The sequence below is a fragment of the Peromyscus maniculatus genome, chromosome 17, assembly GCF_049852395.1.
Source record: "Peromyscus maniculatus bairdii isolate BWxNUB_F1_BW_parent chromosome 17, HU_Pman_BW_mat_3.1, whole genome shotgun sequence".
NCBI lineage: Eukaryota > Metazoa > Chordata > Mammalia > Rodentia > Cricetidae > Peromyscus > Peromyscus maniculatus.
Window position 1 is genome coordinate 65,261,290 of NC_134868.1, and position 14,597 is coordinate 65,275,886.

Genomic DNA, 14,597 nt, shown 5'->3' on the forward strand with positions numbered 1-14,597 from the left:
ACCTATGATTCCAAAGAGACAATCTACAAATTTATTCAGTAATAGCCCTTCCTAATTATTTTTCTCTACTTTTTAAGTTATACATCTAGATGATATTTTTAGTGATTAATTCCACTTGTAAATCCAAATATCAGGTTTATGCTGTTCTTTACTATTCTGCCCATACTTACTGGAGCTTAACTATTCAGCCTATATATAGGATATGAATAATGAAACCCTTACCTCTGTGTCTCCAACTCTCAGTTCTATCACAAACTTTTATATCATCAAAATTAATACTATTTATATACTAAACAGCATTTATGAAATAGCATTCTATGAGTTTTGACAGTAGGTTAGGAACTAAAACTAAATAACAGTAAATTTACAGTAGCTAGTATTCTGTGAGGAGCTAAGATATGCAGCAGTCAAGCTTTATCCTTCCCATGGGTCAAAGCCATTCAAAAGTGAGGTTTCTGTCTTATTTGGTGTTTCTATTGATGTGAAGAGATACCATGAGCATGGCAATTCTTATAAAAGAAAGCATTTAATTGGGGCTTAAAGAGTCTTTATTAATAAAATCAAACCTGAGGCCAGTTATTGGGGTAAACACTGGAAGATCAGAGAGACAGAACAAGCCACAGCTAACCTCACCTGGCCAACTTCTCAGCTGGTCTTGTTTCTTCAGATTGGAAGCTTCTGTGTCCTCATCCCAAAGGCTCTCAGCTGAACGCTGCTCGAAAGCCTGAAGGTTAACCAGCTAAAAGCTTAAGCAGCCAAATGCTTCTAGTTCCTGGTCTTCACGCCTTATATATCTTTCCTTTCTGCCATCACACCCTGGGATTAAAGGCTCGCTTTCTGGGATTAAAGACACGAGTCATCATTCCTGGCTGTTTCCAATGTGGCCTTGAACTCACAGAGATCCAGAGGGATTTCTGTCTCTGGAATGCTAAGATTAAAGGTGTGAGTGCCACCATTTTCTAGCCTCTGTATCTAGTGGCTGTCTGTTCCCTGACCCCAGATAAATTTATTAGGGTACACAATATTTTGGGGAACACAATACCACCACAGGGGCTGGCTTAGTTTCATTAATCATTATCATCATGGCAAAACATGGCAGCATACAGGTAGACATGGTGCTGGAGAAAGACTTGAGAGTTCTACATCTTGATCCACAGGCAACAGGAAGCAAACTGTGTCCCACATTGGTCATAGCTTGAATATATGAGATCTCAAACACACCCCCACAGTGACACACTTCCTCTATCAAGGCCTTACCAACTCAAACAAGGCCAAACATTCAAGCACCAGAGTCTATGAGGGCCATACCTATTCAAACCATAACAGTATCCCAGACTAGGAATCAAGAGTTACTCTCTGTGGAGACTTGGAATTAGCATAGTATGACAATTCTTTGTGGTCTACTTGGGTCATGTCATTCTTAGAATAGTTTTTGTTTTATTTGTTCTTTTGAAATTGGAAATTGGCACACTTCAGGTGGTTCATAACTGTCAATTGCCACCTTTTCTCTCTCTGATTCTTTGCTAAGGGAAGCTATCCTGGGGCTTCTAAGTGGACAGGCTAGCAGACTGATTAGACAAACAGAGGGAACAAGTGTTCTGAAGCCCTCTAAAGCTAGATCAGTAAAGATTCTATTCTGGGATACCCACCTCTCACCAGCATCCCTAATTTTTCTGATAAAGTTTATCCAATTGATATATAGAGGCTGAAAGCAAGCCCTCTAGGTTTCATCCAAAGATAAATTCTGAATTGCCAATGCCTTTGTTCTGAAATAGAAAAATCGATGAGATGTCTACCAAGAGAAAGTGCTTGTTAGATGCAGTTTGAACCAATTCTTTATTTTCTATCCATTTTATTCTCTTCTCTGATAATGTCAGATCCCAGGTATAGAATCTTCCAGTCAGATTTTTGGACAAATGATATTTAACTTTCACTTCTATCCTCTCTGGTGATAGCACCTGGAAGCTAGAAGTTTTCCTGTGTCCCAGCCTGGCCTATAGTCAGGACAAATCTCTCTCACCTGCTGGTCCTGCAGCCTCTTGGTCCCAAATAAATGCACACAGGCTTATATTATTTTTAAACTATGGCCATGGCAGGCTTCTCACTAGCTCTTTTATCTTAAATTAGCCCATAACTATTAATCTATCTATCACCACATGTTCCATGGCTTTACCTGCATCCCATTACCTCCTTGGGTGGCTCATTGGTGTCTCTACTGCATCTCCTTTCTATTTCTGTCTATGTGTTTGGATTTCTCACCTGCCTCTAAGCTGCCTTGCCAGAGGCCAAATGGCTTTATTTATCAACCAATCAGAGCAACATATATTCACAGCATACAGAAAGACATTCCCCCATCAAGACATTCCCCTACCTTTAACAATCTTTCATCAGTATGTCTAAATATATATTCAGAATTCAAAATCATTTAAACACGGGCACTTGTTGGTTGCCTCCGTCCCCTCTGTAACCTCTGCTATTCTAAGTCTACTCCTCTTGGGGATTTATATAGAGCTTGTAACGGATTTGGGAAGGAAAAAGGAAAGAGGTATGTGAGAAAAGAGAGGAGGCAAATCCAGCATTTGATTTTTTTATTGGAAGACAATTAATCTAATTCTATAAATAGATGGCATTCACAAATGTGCAGGAATCGCTAGAATACTGTATGTATCCATATTTTCATTCTATTTAATTTGCTGCTACTATCAATCTAAAACAATCTTAAAATTAAAAAAGTTAAACAGTATCTAAAAGTAGACTCACATTCTCCAAATATATGGATATTTGAATTTAAATTTAATAAAATCATCTTGTTAGAGAGTCATTCCCCAGTCATCTGAATCATTTTTAAGTGTAGGAGATCACCTGTGGATACCGTCTACTGTGTTACACAGTAAAGTCAAGGGCAAAAAGTTCTAGTGGACAGAGATTTTTCCCCAGAAGTCTCAGAATGGATGTGTCAGTAAAGAATTAATTCACTGAAAAGCAACTGACGCAGTATGGAAATGTTCTCCCACTCTCCTCTTTGCTTTTCTTTTGTAATTCTGGATTTACATGTTCCTGAGTGAGTTTTCAGAAGGAAGTCAGCTATCCACAGCCCTTTGCTGATCATATGTGCTGACTGTGACTATTTGACATGAAGATGAGAGAGCTGTGATAGTCTTCAGGGCCTCCTGGGAGTCAGAAAGCAGTTTCTCAGGGTGTTCACACTGAACATACTGGCTCACAAATGTTGAGAGTCTTAAATTATCCCAGAGAACTGTCTAACACAACAACCCTAGAGAGGAATTTGGCAAGGACTCTGTCCTGTGTTCATTCAGAGTCTAAGGCCATCAGTGAAGTAGTGCTAATGACAACCTGTGTCATCATCCAAGAACCTCTCTATGAATATCCAACTGCAAACTTCTAAACCTAGAGAAGATAAAGAAGACTTCTGACCTTCCCCCAGTCCTGGGGCTGTTCTACTTTGCTATACATAGTTTTTTGTAGTGTATTGAGTAATGTCAAAATGGGAATCAGTGTGTAGACAGATATTTGTATTGATTCAGAGACAATGGAATATGAGATCTGGCTTGCAACTGGGAGTTTACCCTGCCTGCCTCTGATTATGTGCCTGAAAATGGGGGACCAATGTGCTGTAGAAACAAGATACAAGTAGACTACATGCTATTGCTCAGTTAGCTTTTCTGAGGGTTTTGAATGATATACTCCGGAATTTTAAAACTAAAGAACTTGCATGTGTCTCAAAGCATGTGTGCATGCATGTGTGTGTGTGTGTGTGTGTGTGTGTGTGTGTGTGTGTGTGTGTGAAGACATATGTTCCCCTGCTTGAGTACATATACAAAAATGTGTCCCACTTTATCACCCTCTACATTATTCCTTTGAGACAGAATCTCTCACTGAATCTGTTGCTGGACTGGCAGATTTCAGCAACAATTTCCAGATATCTTCCTGTCTTCAACATCTACAACACTGAGTTACAGACATCCATACAGCCACAAACAGCTTTTTAATAGAGTGCTGATGATGCAAACTCAGGACTTCACGCTTGAGTAACAAGAATTATTACATAATGAAGCCATCCCCTGTGTACCAGAAAAGTTTTGGAATTTTTAAAATGTAGTGGGGTTAGTGGCAGGACATTAGACCACTTGGGACATGCCCTTAAAAAGACAGTAAGGTGGTGGCGCACGCCTTTAATCCCAGCACTCGGGAGGCAGAGCCAGGCGGATCTCTGTGAGTTCGAGGCCAGCCTGGGCTACCAAGTGAGCTCCAGGAAAGGCGCAAAGCTACACAGAGAAACCCTGTCTCGAAAAACCAAAAAAAAAAAAAAAGACAGTAAGACCTAAGCCCCTCTATATTTCTCCTGACTGCTTCTGAGTCTTCATAAATATGAACAGCCTACTCCATCATATATCACAGATACAATGTCAAAAATACAAGCCCAAAACAGTAGAAAAAGCAACAGTAGACTGAGACATAGTAAGTGCTTTCTTCTTATAAGTTGATTATCTCAAGTATTTCATCACAGTAACAGAAAACTAATATATGCTGACATGTTACTTTACTATTTTTCTTTTTCCCCCTCTAAAATGAATTACTAAAATGAATTACAATTTGGTTTCAATTTGTTAGTAAGGCAATAAGTGATAAGCCATGATATATTTTTACATAAATTGGTTATCCATTCATAGGATTTCATCATATTTTTCAGTGAAACAAACTGATAACATTGAAAATCTGTATTCAAGTCTACTAGGAAAGTCTACAGATCAAATTTGTCAGAAGATGTTTCAATTTCCATTTTTCAAGTGTCCAGGACAGACACACAAAGGCATGCCATGTAAATTAGCAGTGCCAGTATCATATATATCTAAGGTACTGAAAGGTTGAAGAAAACAGAAAGATATATCCTCTAGTGCAAACAGAATGAATCAAGTGAAGGTCTTGTTCAGAACTGGACATTTTAAAGAATGATGTCTTTATCTATACTGTGCTACTATAACAGAATATCTCAAGCTAAGTAATTCATAAATAAAATAAGGTTATTTTCTAAAGTTCTGAAAGCTTGAAAGTTATAGAACATGGAGTTAGCATTTATGGAGGAGTCTTCCTGTGGCACAACAGGGTAGATAGGTAAATTAACACATAGAAAACAGAGTAAAGTTGGAATAAGGCTACCTGTTCTGGGCTGTGTCCCAGTGACATCGCGGTCCGCAAAAATCTTTGCGACCTGAAGGTGGAGGCCAGACACAGGCAGGCTGGGTGGAGGTGGTGGCCTCAGAAGCCCCTGCGCCGCAGGTGCAGTGTACTTTTTAAGACGCAATGAAAGCCTTCTACACTTTCTGTGTGGTCCTTTTGGTGTTGGGGCGTGACTCTGAAGCCAAGTTTGATGATTTCGAGGATGAGGAAGACATAGTAGAGTATGATGATAATGACTTCGCTGAGTTTGAGGATGTCATGGAAGATTCTGTTACGGAATCTCCTCAGCGAGTGATAAGCACTGAAGATGATGAAGATGAGACCACTGTGGAGTTGGAAGGGCAGGATGAAAACCAAGAAGGAGATTTTGAAGATGCGGATACCCAGGAGGGAGATACTGAAAGTGAGCCATATGATGATGAAGAATTTGAGGGTTATGAAGACAAACCAGATACCTCTTCTAGTAAAAACAAAGACCCAATAACAATTGTTGATGTCCCTGCACACCTCCAGAACAGCTGGGAGAGTTATTATCTAGAGATCCTGAGGGTGACTGGTTTGCTTGCCTATATCATGAACTACATCATTGGGAAGAATAAAAACAGCCGACTTGCTCAGGCCTGGTTTAACTCTTATGGGGAGCTTTTGGAGAGCAATTTTACCTTAGTGGGGGATGATGGGACTAACAAAGAAGCCACAAGCACAGGAAAGTTGAATCAGGAGAATGAACACATCTATAATCTGTGGTGTTCTGGTCGAGTGTGCTGTGAAGGCATGCTCATCCAGCTGAGGTTCCTTAAAAGACAAGACTTACTTAATGTCCTGGCCCGGATGATGAGGCCAGTGAGTGATCAAGTGCAAATAAAAGTAACTATGAATGATGAGGACATGGATACATTTGTGTTTGCTGTTGGCACTCGCAAAGCTTTGGTGCGACTGTAGAAAGAGATGCAGGATCTGAGTGAGTTTTGTAGTGATAAACCTAAGTCTGGAGCAAAATGTGGACTGCCAGACTCGTTGGCCATTCTGTCAGAAATGGGAGAAGTCACAGAAGGAATGATGGATACAAAGATGGTTCACTTTCTTACACACTATGCTGACAAGATTGAATCTGTCCATTTTTCAGACCAGTTCTCTGGTCCAAAGATTATGCAAGAGGAGGGCCAGCCCTTAAAGCTGCCTGACACCAAGAAGACACTACTGTTTACATTTAATGTGCCTGGCTCGGGTAACACGTACCCAAAGGACATGGAGGCTTTGCTCCCCCTGATGAACATGGTGATTTATTCTATTGACAAAGCCAAAAAGTTCCGACTCAACCGATAGGGTAAACAGAAAGCAGATAAGAACCGCGCACGCGTGGAAGAGAACTTCCTGAAGCTGACACACGTGCAGAGGCAGGAGGCTGCGCAGTCTCGGCGTGAGGAGAAGAGAGCCGAGAAGGAGCGGATCATGAATGAGGAAGACCCCGAGAAGCAGCGCAGGCTGGAGGAAGCTGCTTTGAGGAGAGAACAAAAGAAGCTGGAGAAGAAGCAAATGAAAATGAAACAAATCAAAGTGAAAGCCATGTAAAGTCACCTTGAGGGCTCCGCCCATCCACCTGTAAGCTCTGCGCCCACCGGAAACGGGAAAAGCACGAGTCCATTTCCCCCTAAAGTTCACATATTCCTGTGACTGAGAAGTCCTTAGTCCACCCTCCCCTCTTGGTTTAGAGTTCTACAGAGGCTGTAGATACATTGAAAGGGCTCTTTCACTTATTTCCTCCCTCATAATCAAATTAGTTTGATTATTTTATGAAAGAATGGTATATAAAGTACGTGTAGTTTAAAATATTTTTAAATTATAACGTGAATCATCAGTGCTTTGGTGTTTGAAGAACAATCATGAAATTTCTAGATGGGTTGTTGCTTTTTGTTTAAACTGGGCAATTGGAGTAACTGTGGAGACTGACTCTAAACCAAGACCCTCAGAGTTCCTATTGGAATTGCACAATAAACATTGCTTGTTGTAAAAAAAAAAAAAAAAAAAAAAAAAAAAAAAAAAAAAAAAAAAAAAAAAAAAAAAGTTGGAATAAACATGGTTCCATAATAAGCCCATTCCTGAGATAATGGTATTAAAACTTTCTTAATCACCTCTTAAAGACATCATGACTTATGGCAACTGAATGTCTGTATGTCTATACTGACAACTCAATTAGAAGGAGAGGGTCAAAAGTAGCATTCAAACTAGACCAGAGGACAAAACCAAGAAGATGAAGCACATTCTTGAATCCTTAGCTGGGTCATTTCTGCCCCCCCCCCCCGCCCTTATTTCTCTAAAGAATGAGGATGTCATTATTGAAAGCCTCGAGTTCATTGACCTTTCTGCCCCATCCTTCTTCAGGACACATGAGGGGTAGTAATAGGGTCATATAATCACTGGGGAGGAGTCAGAAAACAGAAGAATAAGTGGAGAGAGATGACACAGCTCTGTCTGCCATGTCACTGATATTTCTCCCTACAAAACTACTACCATTTTAACCCATAAAATTAAACAGATTTTGTTTTCAGGCAGTTGGATTTCTACAGGTAACTGGAAGTGACACATCCTACCTGACGCATAAGGGACCAGGAAGTCCATAGTGAAAATCTGAATTAAATGTTACTCATGGGTTGGCAAAGAACAATCATTTAGGGCTATGAATGTGGGCACTAGAAATGGAATTGGTACAGGTGTGGAGAAAGCTGGGGAGGACTCAGTGCGAGAGAACAGTAGAAAACATGTGAACAAGAGCTGATAGTGTGTTGAACTAATCATGGGGTGGGAGCATCATAGAGCTGTCCTTCATATTCCATGTTACTTATGGCAACTGACCTTACTCATGAACACTCCATCCAGGGTTTTCAATGACTTTTCTAAATGTTTGTTGAATGATCTTCTTCCCTCTTCTTAATCCACCCCAAACTTCATTATATCTGTGTTGTGGAGTATTTTTACATTGTGTAAGGATATATTGCTGTGATGAGTTAATAAAGAGCTGAGTGTCCAATAGCTAGGCAGGCAGTACAGGCAGGACTTCTGGATAGAGAGATAAGAAGTAGGAGATGAATTGATGCACTTGGAAGATTCCAGAAAGCATGGGAGAATCAGGATAGATGGTACATAACAAAATGTAAGTTAACAGAAATGGGTTAAGTTACAAGAGCTAGTTACAAACAAACCTAAGCTAAGGTCAAGGTTTATAATTAATAAGTAGTCTCCATGTCATTATTTGGAAGCTAGCTGGCAGGACAAAAAAAAAACTCATTACAAATGGTGTCCAATGTCTGGAAAATAAGTCCACACAGGGTCTGAAAAGTCTAAAGAAAAAAAATCCAAACATGGAGTCAAATGCAGCTTCCAGTTGACCTCAGTCTCTCAAGCAGGCCAGATACTTGCAACATACAGACATGCTGCCCCTTTAATACAGCCTGGTACTTTAGCAGCCTGCACACTACTGAAATGCCTGCCTGCATTGTGGCCACAATAGCTTCCCAGAGCTGGACAGTGAGGCATGCCTGGTATGGTTAGATTTACATGTGGTTCCTGCTGCTACCTGTGGACCCTAGGGAGGTGGAGCCAGCTGCCAGTGCACCATATGCGAAGTAGAGCTGGGCAGCAGTAATCTAGCAGTTTCAGATTTGGCTCATATGGTCAGAGAAAGTTGCAGACTCACAGAAACCCAAGTCCAGGCAGAAAGAACCTTTAAAAAGGTACAATATGCTTAAAAAGGTGCTTAAGTGCTAAATAAAGAAAAGAAAATGGGTATAGACAGTCAGAGAAAAACAGTTCAAAAATAATAAAGTCTTTGAAGATAAATATAAAAAAATAAAAACCATGTAAGGATGTGAAATATAGTATAAATAACAGAGGGAGTTTGGACTTAATATGATGATTTATTAATTTTGAATTTTTAAAATACTATTGAACAAAAAATATCTGCTGAGAGACATTAGATTATGGAAACTGCTAAATTAAACCAACCTATATATTTTAAGAATGTCCTAACTTCAGAATGGAAGTCAGAAAATGTGTTGCTTTGGGAGAGATGTTATGCTTTTATTTCCTCAGTAAATGAAAAGCTATTAATTCCTTCAAAATTGATAAAGATCAGATTTGACTGGGAGAGGCCTCCTGAGGATCTTGGCTATATACATGAGGGAGAAAGCTCAGAAATATTTCAGGACAGGTGACATATATGCTGATCCCTCAGCATAGGAACAGGTCAGAGACTGGATAACACATAATAAATCTTGTTGGCTACAGAGTCCTCATGACAGTTTGATTATATAGTCCAAATGGACTTATAAAAATGACAGGTACCTTTTTACATGCTCAAACATAAAACAAAAAATTATCTTTAGCTGACTTGTGCACATCACATATTCATACTTGTGTTAACACAAACACGTTACCTTTAGAAGTTTGTGTGTTTTTAGAAAAAAAAAGGACTGGACACCAAAGAAAACAAGTAGCCCAGGTGATCCACCCTCTCAAAATGCCTCTGTTACAGTTTCCTCAGAATTCTGCCTCCAGAATAACTTCAAAGTTGCTAGCTGAGATGGTCCAGCCTCACAGACTATGCAGTCAAGACTTCAGATAAGCTCTGTACTTTCCCGCCACACAGAGACTAAACAAAAATTAACACAGTTAGCTCTCCCAGGGCTTGACCATTATCCCAATTTTCTTAGGTCCCCTAAAAATGCAGTTGCGCCCAGAAAACAGGAAGCAGTTTATATTTTAAATTGGATGGATTTTTTTACATTGATACAAACTTAAGGTTGTTCTTGCTATACTGTATATATGTTTCTAATCATATTTAAGGTATTGTACCTATGCAGCTCATTTAGAAATATAATGTAGCCGGGTGGTGGTGGTACACGCCTTTGATCCCAGCACTCGGGAGGCAGAGCCAGGCGGATCTCTGTGAGTTCGAGGCCAGCCTGGGCTACAGAGTGAGATCCAGGAAAGGCGCAAAGCTACACAGAGAAACCCTGTCTCAAACAAAAACTAAATAAATAAATAAAATAAGAAATATAATGTAAAGTTTTAGTCTTTGAAAGCTATTCAGGATAATAAAGAAATGCAGGTGAGTAGTATTTAGTCATCTATAACAATCAAACTTATAGTCATGTTAGGTATATTTTCAAGGTAAAACAGAGACATATTTTAAATTAATAGGTGTTTGTCAAACACTTCAGAGACCTACAGATTATGAACTTAAATTATTTTAATAACAAGGCTTTTTATGACAGTAAGACACATTTGCTCCTGGCAGTACCAATTTACTTCAAAAAAGCATGATGGACTTCGACAAGCCTCCCTATGGAGTTTTCTTTCACTTGTGGTAAAGTTAGCCATTGGGCAAAGAAACTGCCCTTGCCTCAATGGCTGACAATATGCTGTCCAAAGTGGACAAGCAGGACACAAAAGAAGGCAACTGCCAAACTTTTCCAAGACAAGGTAGGATAGAGCTTCAAAATTCCTGCTTCACAGAAAAGTTTGTCAGATATACTAGGCCTCCAGGCTGAAGATGGTTGACCCAATGTTGCAGAGGAACCTTGGAGTGACTATACAGGCAGACAGATATCTCTTTATTTGTTAATTTTGGAAGTTACTTGCTTTGTACTTCCTGTTTACTAATATTATGTCCTTTTCAGGCCACTTATGGAGTTGAAGATGAGACTATTATAGTTGCAGTTTTCCTTGTTACCAAATTCAGAAAAGAAACTCACAAAAGAGGTGTAAAGTTTATAAGGTTGAGAAACATCAAAGCTTAAGATGTTTATCTAAGAAGATACTTTAAGGTAAAAAGATATTTTTATTATGATAATACAAATTTTGAAAGAAAATGGTTTGGGGATAAAACTTTGGACTCAATAAAATAGGATAGATAATATAGTACTTTCTCCAAATTTTCCAAATACAAATAGACTAGACATTGTAAATGTAATTCTTTTTTTTTTCTTTCGAGACAGGGTTTCTCTGTGTAGCTTTGCGCCTTTCCTGGATCTCACTCTGTAGCCCAGGCTGGCCTTGAACTCACAGAGATCCGCCTGGCTCTGCCTCCCGAGTGCTGGGATTAAAGGCATGTGCCACCACCGCCCGACCGTAAATGTAATTCTTATTTGATAATTGTTTTTATTGTATACAGTTTTACTGTGTTAGAGTTGAAACCTTCCTTTTTATTTAGACAAAAAGGGAGAAATGTTGTGGGATACTTGTACACTCTGTGAAGATATATTGCTATGAGTTGGTTAATAAAGAGATGAATGAGTGGTTAATAAAGAAGAGAATAGCTAGGCAGGTGGTATAGGCAGGACTTCCAGACAGAGAGAAAGAAAGTAGGAGATGAATCAAGAAACATGGGAGATGCCAGTAAACATGGATGAAGCAGGTTGGGTGGTGTGTGACTCAACGTAAGTTAATAGAAATGGGTTAAGTTATAAGAGCTAGTTAAAAAGCAAGACTAAGCTAAGGCTGAGCTTTCACAATTAATAAGTAGTGTCCATGTCATTATTTAGGAGCTGACTGGCAGGACAGAAAAAGACTTATTACAAATCTGTCTTCTGCACTGAGAAATATGAACTCATCATTTACTGTTCAGTCCCCTTGAACTTCTTATACAAAATGAGTATGTATCTATGTACTATCCAATCTTTTCAGGCTAACAGGAAGAGCTGTCTCTGCCTACTCTTTGCCAACATATACAGGAGATGCATTCTTTGGTACTTCTCAAAAGATAGTTCCTCCCCTATCTGGAAGTTTATGTTTTTATTTTATCTTTCTAGTAGCAATGCCTGAATACCATCTTAGCACATCTGAACTCTGTCATTTAAAACAATTATCTTACATCCTTCTCCAGTGTTCTTAACCTTTATTTTGCTCTAGATCTTCTGAAGTCTAATGTAGCCTGGAGGATCTCCTCTTGAAATAATGTTTTATCAGTAAATAAAACACACTTAGTATTGGCAAAAAATATAACTATATTGACACATTTACAAAAATATGATTAATATAAACCAATATATGCTTCTTAACAAGCTCATTAATTAAAAGTTAATTAAAAGATTACAAGTCTAGCAACTACCACAATTTGAGGATCATAATGAATATTAATAACATCTTCTATTATTAACTGAAGTATGCTGCAGAAATATCTATAATTTGTTGTTGGCCAGTTGAAGATTGCTGTAATCATACAACTTATTACATGCTTTTCATGGCTAAAAGAAATGCTTACCTACAACTTGAAATCAGTGAAAATGAAGACAATTTCACATCCATTGTTGAAAATTCTCCACAGATATCTCCAAGAGAATGTGGTCCTTTCCTTTTCTTCACTTTCCTATCATTTGTTTTCATTCTGGAATATTTTTCTCCTTTGTTCTTATCTAGTCCCCATCCTTTGTGATCATGTCTTGGGTAAGGACACAAAGTGTATCCCAAGGTCTCTTACCAGTTCACATCTCTCCTGACCTTCTGTAGACTATTCTCACACATGCAGAGCACTCTTCCTGCACCCACTCTCTTCCTCAACTGACTGTGTCTCTCACCGTATTTATACTTACCTAGAATAGCTTAGTTGACACATTACCTCTGAAGTGCTGGCAAAATAATAGTGTACACCCAAATCTCCCACTCTTTAGAAATAAAAGGTTTAAAGGAACCTAAAAGGAGGAAAGAAACAAACATTTACAGAGTACTTAAGTGAGGTAGGATAATACAAAGTGTTTAACAGATCATATTTTATTTATCTCTTCCAACAATCCAACAAAGTTATTTTCTCTCTGAAGAATATGCTTAGGTAAAGTGAGTTGCAGAATGTTAAAGTAGATTGCTCCAAACCATCCAGCTGGGGCTGGTAGAGCCAGCATAAACCTAAGGATTTCCTCTATGGAACAGTTATCCCTATGTCTGAAGCACATACACTTTGGCCAAGTGGAGCACACTCAGGGAAGGAGAGAAAGAGAGGTTAAGACAGGGTACAGTTCTCACTGGTCTTTCCTCATGTTGTCAACCTTTATTCAACTTTCTCAATCTCTCAAAAGAGTTTTGTTTTTCCTTTCCTGGAGAAAGACCAGTCAAACAAGTTCAATTGCAGGGACCGTTGAAAACTTGAGTATAATTTGCTTTCAGTCGCTTTGGCTTTGTTTGTGGTTCTAAAGATTAAAACCCGGGACTCACAAATGCTAGGTAAGTGCTCTACCACAGAGCTACTTCTGCCAGACTGTGACCAGACTTCCCCTGCTCAGTCTGGTGTGGGGCACAACAGGTATTCCTTCTCTTCTTTTGGCATAAGTGACATAGTAGCTAAACTGTGATTAAAGCAGCATTGGCCAGTAGCCTTGCTACCCTTCTTCAGGGTAGGCTGGTCAGGCCGCTTAGGAATGAGCATGATTCATGTCACTCATGGCACTGTCCTTGGTCTCCGTGCATCTGCTTTTCTGGAGGAAAGAAGATGGGTCTTAGCTAGAGCTCAGACTATGGAGTCAGCACCTGCTTTGAGGCTGATTTCTACCACCTGGCTCTGGTTTGTTAGGCACTCATACTGTAGTGTGCTTCCTTGACTGATGAGCCACTAAAATGCTTCCCCCTCATAAACTCATTTGGGGAATTAAACAGAGCAGAAAACTTGAAATGTTCATAGCTCTTGGTATGAAGAACCTCTGCACAATCAGTTTTTCTTTTTCTTCTACACCACTGATAGTCTCACCAAATAGCTGCTTGTCAAAATTTTCATAGAGAGATAATCTAAGGATATATAATATATCTTATTTTAATTTAAATATTAGTCTATTTCAGAATTGAAAATAATTGACTACTGATGTAATACAGATAAAATATTTTTATTGATGTATTAACTTTCCAAATATACTAACCCCAATCAAGATTTTTATCTCTCTTAGAATATTATAGAAGTTCTCTTTCTTTCTTTTTCAACTTCTCAGCACCATGCACAGTTGGGCACTTAGAAAATGCTTTTGATGATGATTATATGCTTGGCATTCCAAGTTTGGATAGTTTGAGTCACTGGAAGTTTAAGTAGCTTGTTTGAAACTTCCTCAGGCCTCCTTTCCACCTATAGCCAAGATTCTGTGTGTATTCATCCAGCACTCGTCTCACTTTTTAGTCACTCATAGATAACTGATAAACTATGGCATTTCTTTTATTTACAAAAGACCTATCTTCCTGGCTAAATTAAAGTTCTGGTGATCTAATTTATTCTCTTAACCCAACAGAACAAACAACTGATTTCTTTTCCATTTTCAGGCATGAGAACCTTGTCACATTGCATTCTTACACTGAATTGTTATATTTCAGCTCTTGTTTGTGGCTGCTTTATATGCACAAGTCAAGTGTAACCTGAAGGATATTAA

General features: G+C 38.9%; 1 pseudogene; it reads left to right on the forward strand.

The window, feature by feature from the left end:
- The first annotated feature begins 5,297 nt into the window (after positions 1 to 5,297).
- Positions 5,298 to 7,045, forward strand: LOC102919618 (PAT complex subunit CCDC47 pseudogene; annotated as a pseudogene).
- The last annotated feature ends 7,552 nt before the right edge of the window (positions 7,046 to 14,597 follow it).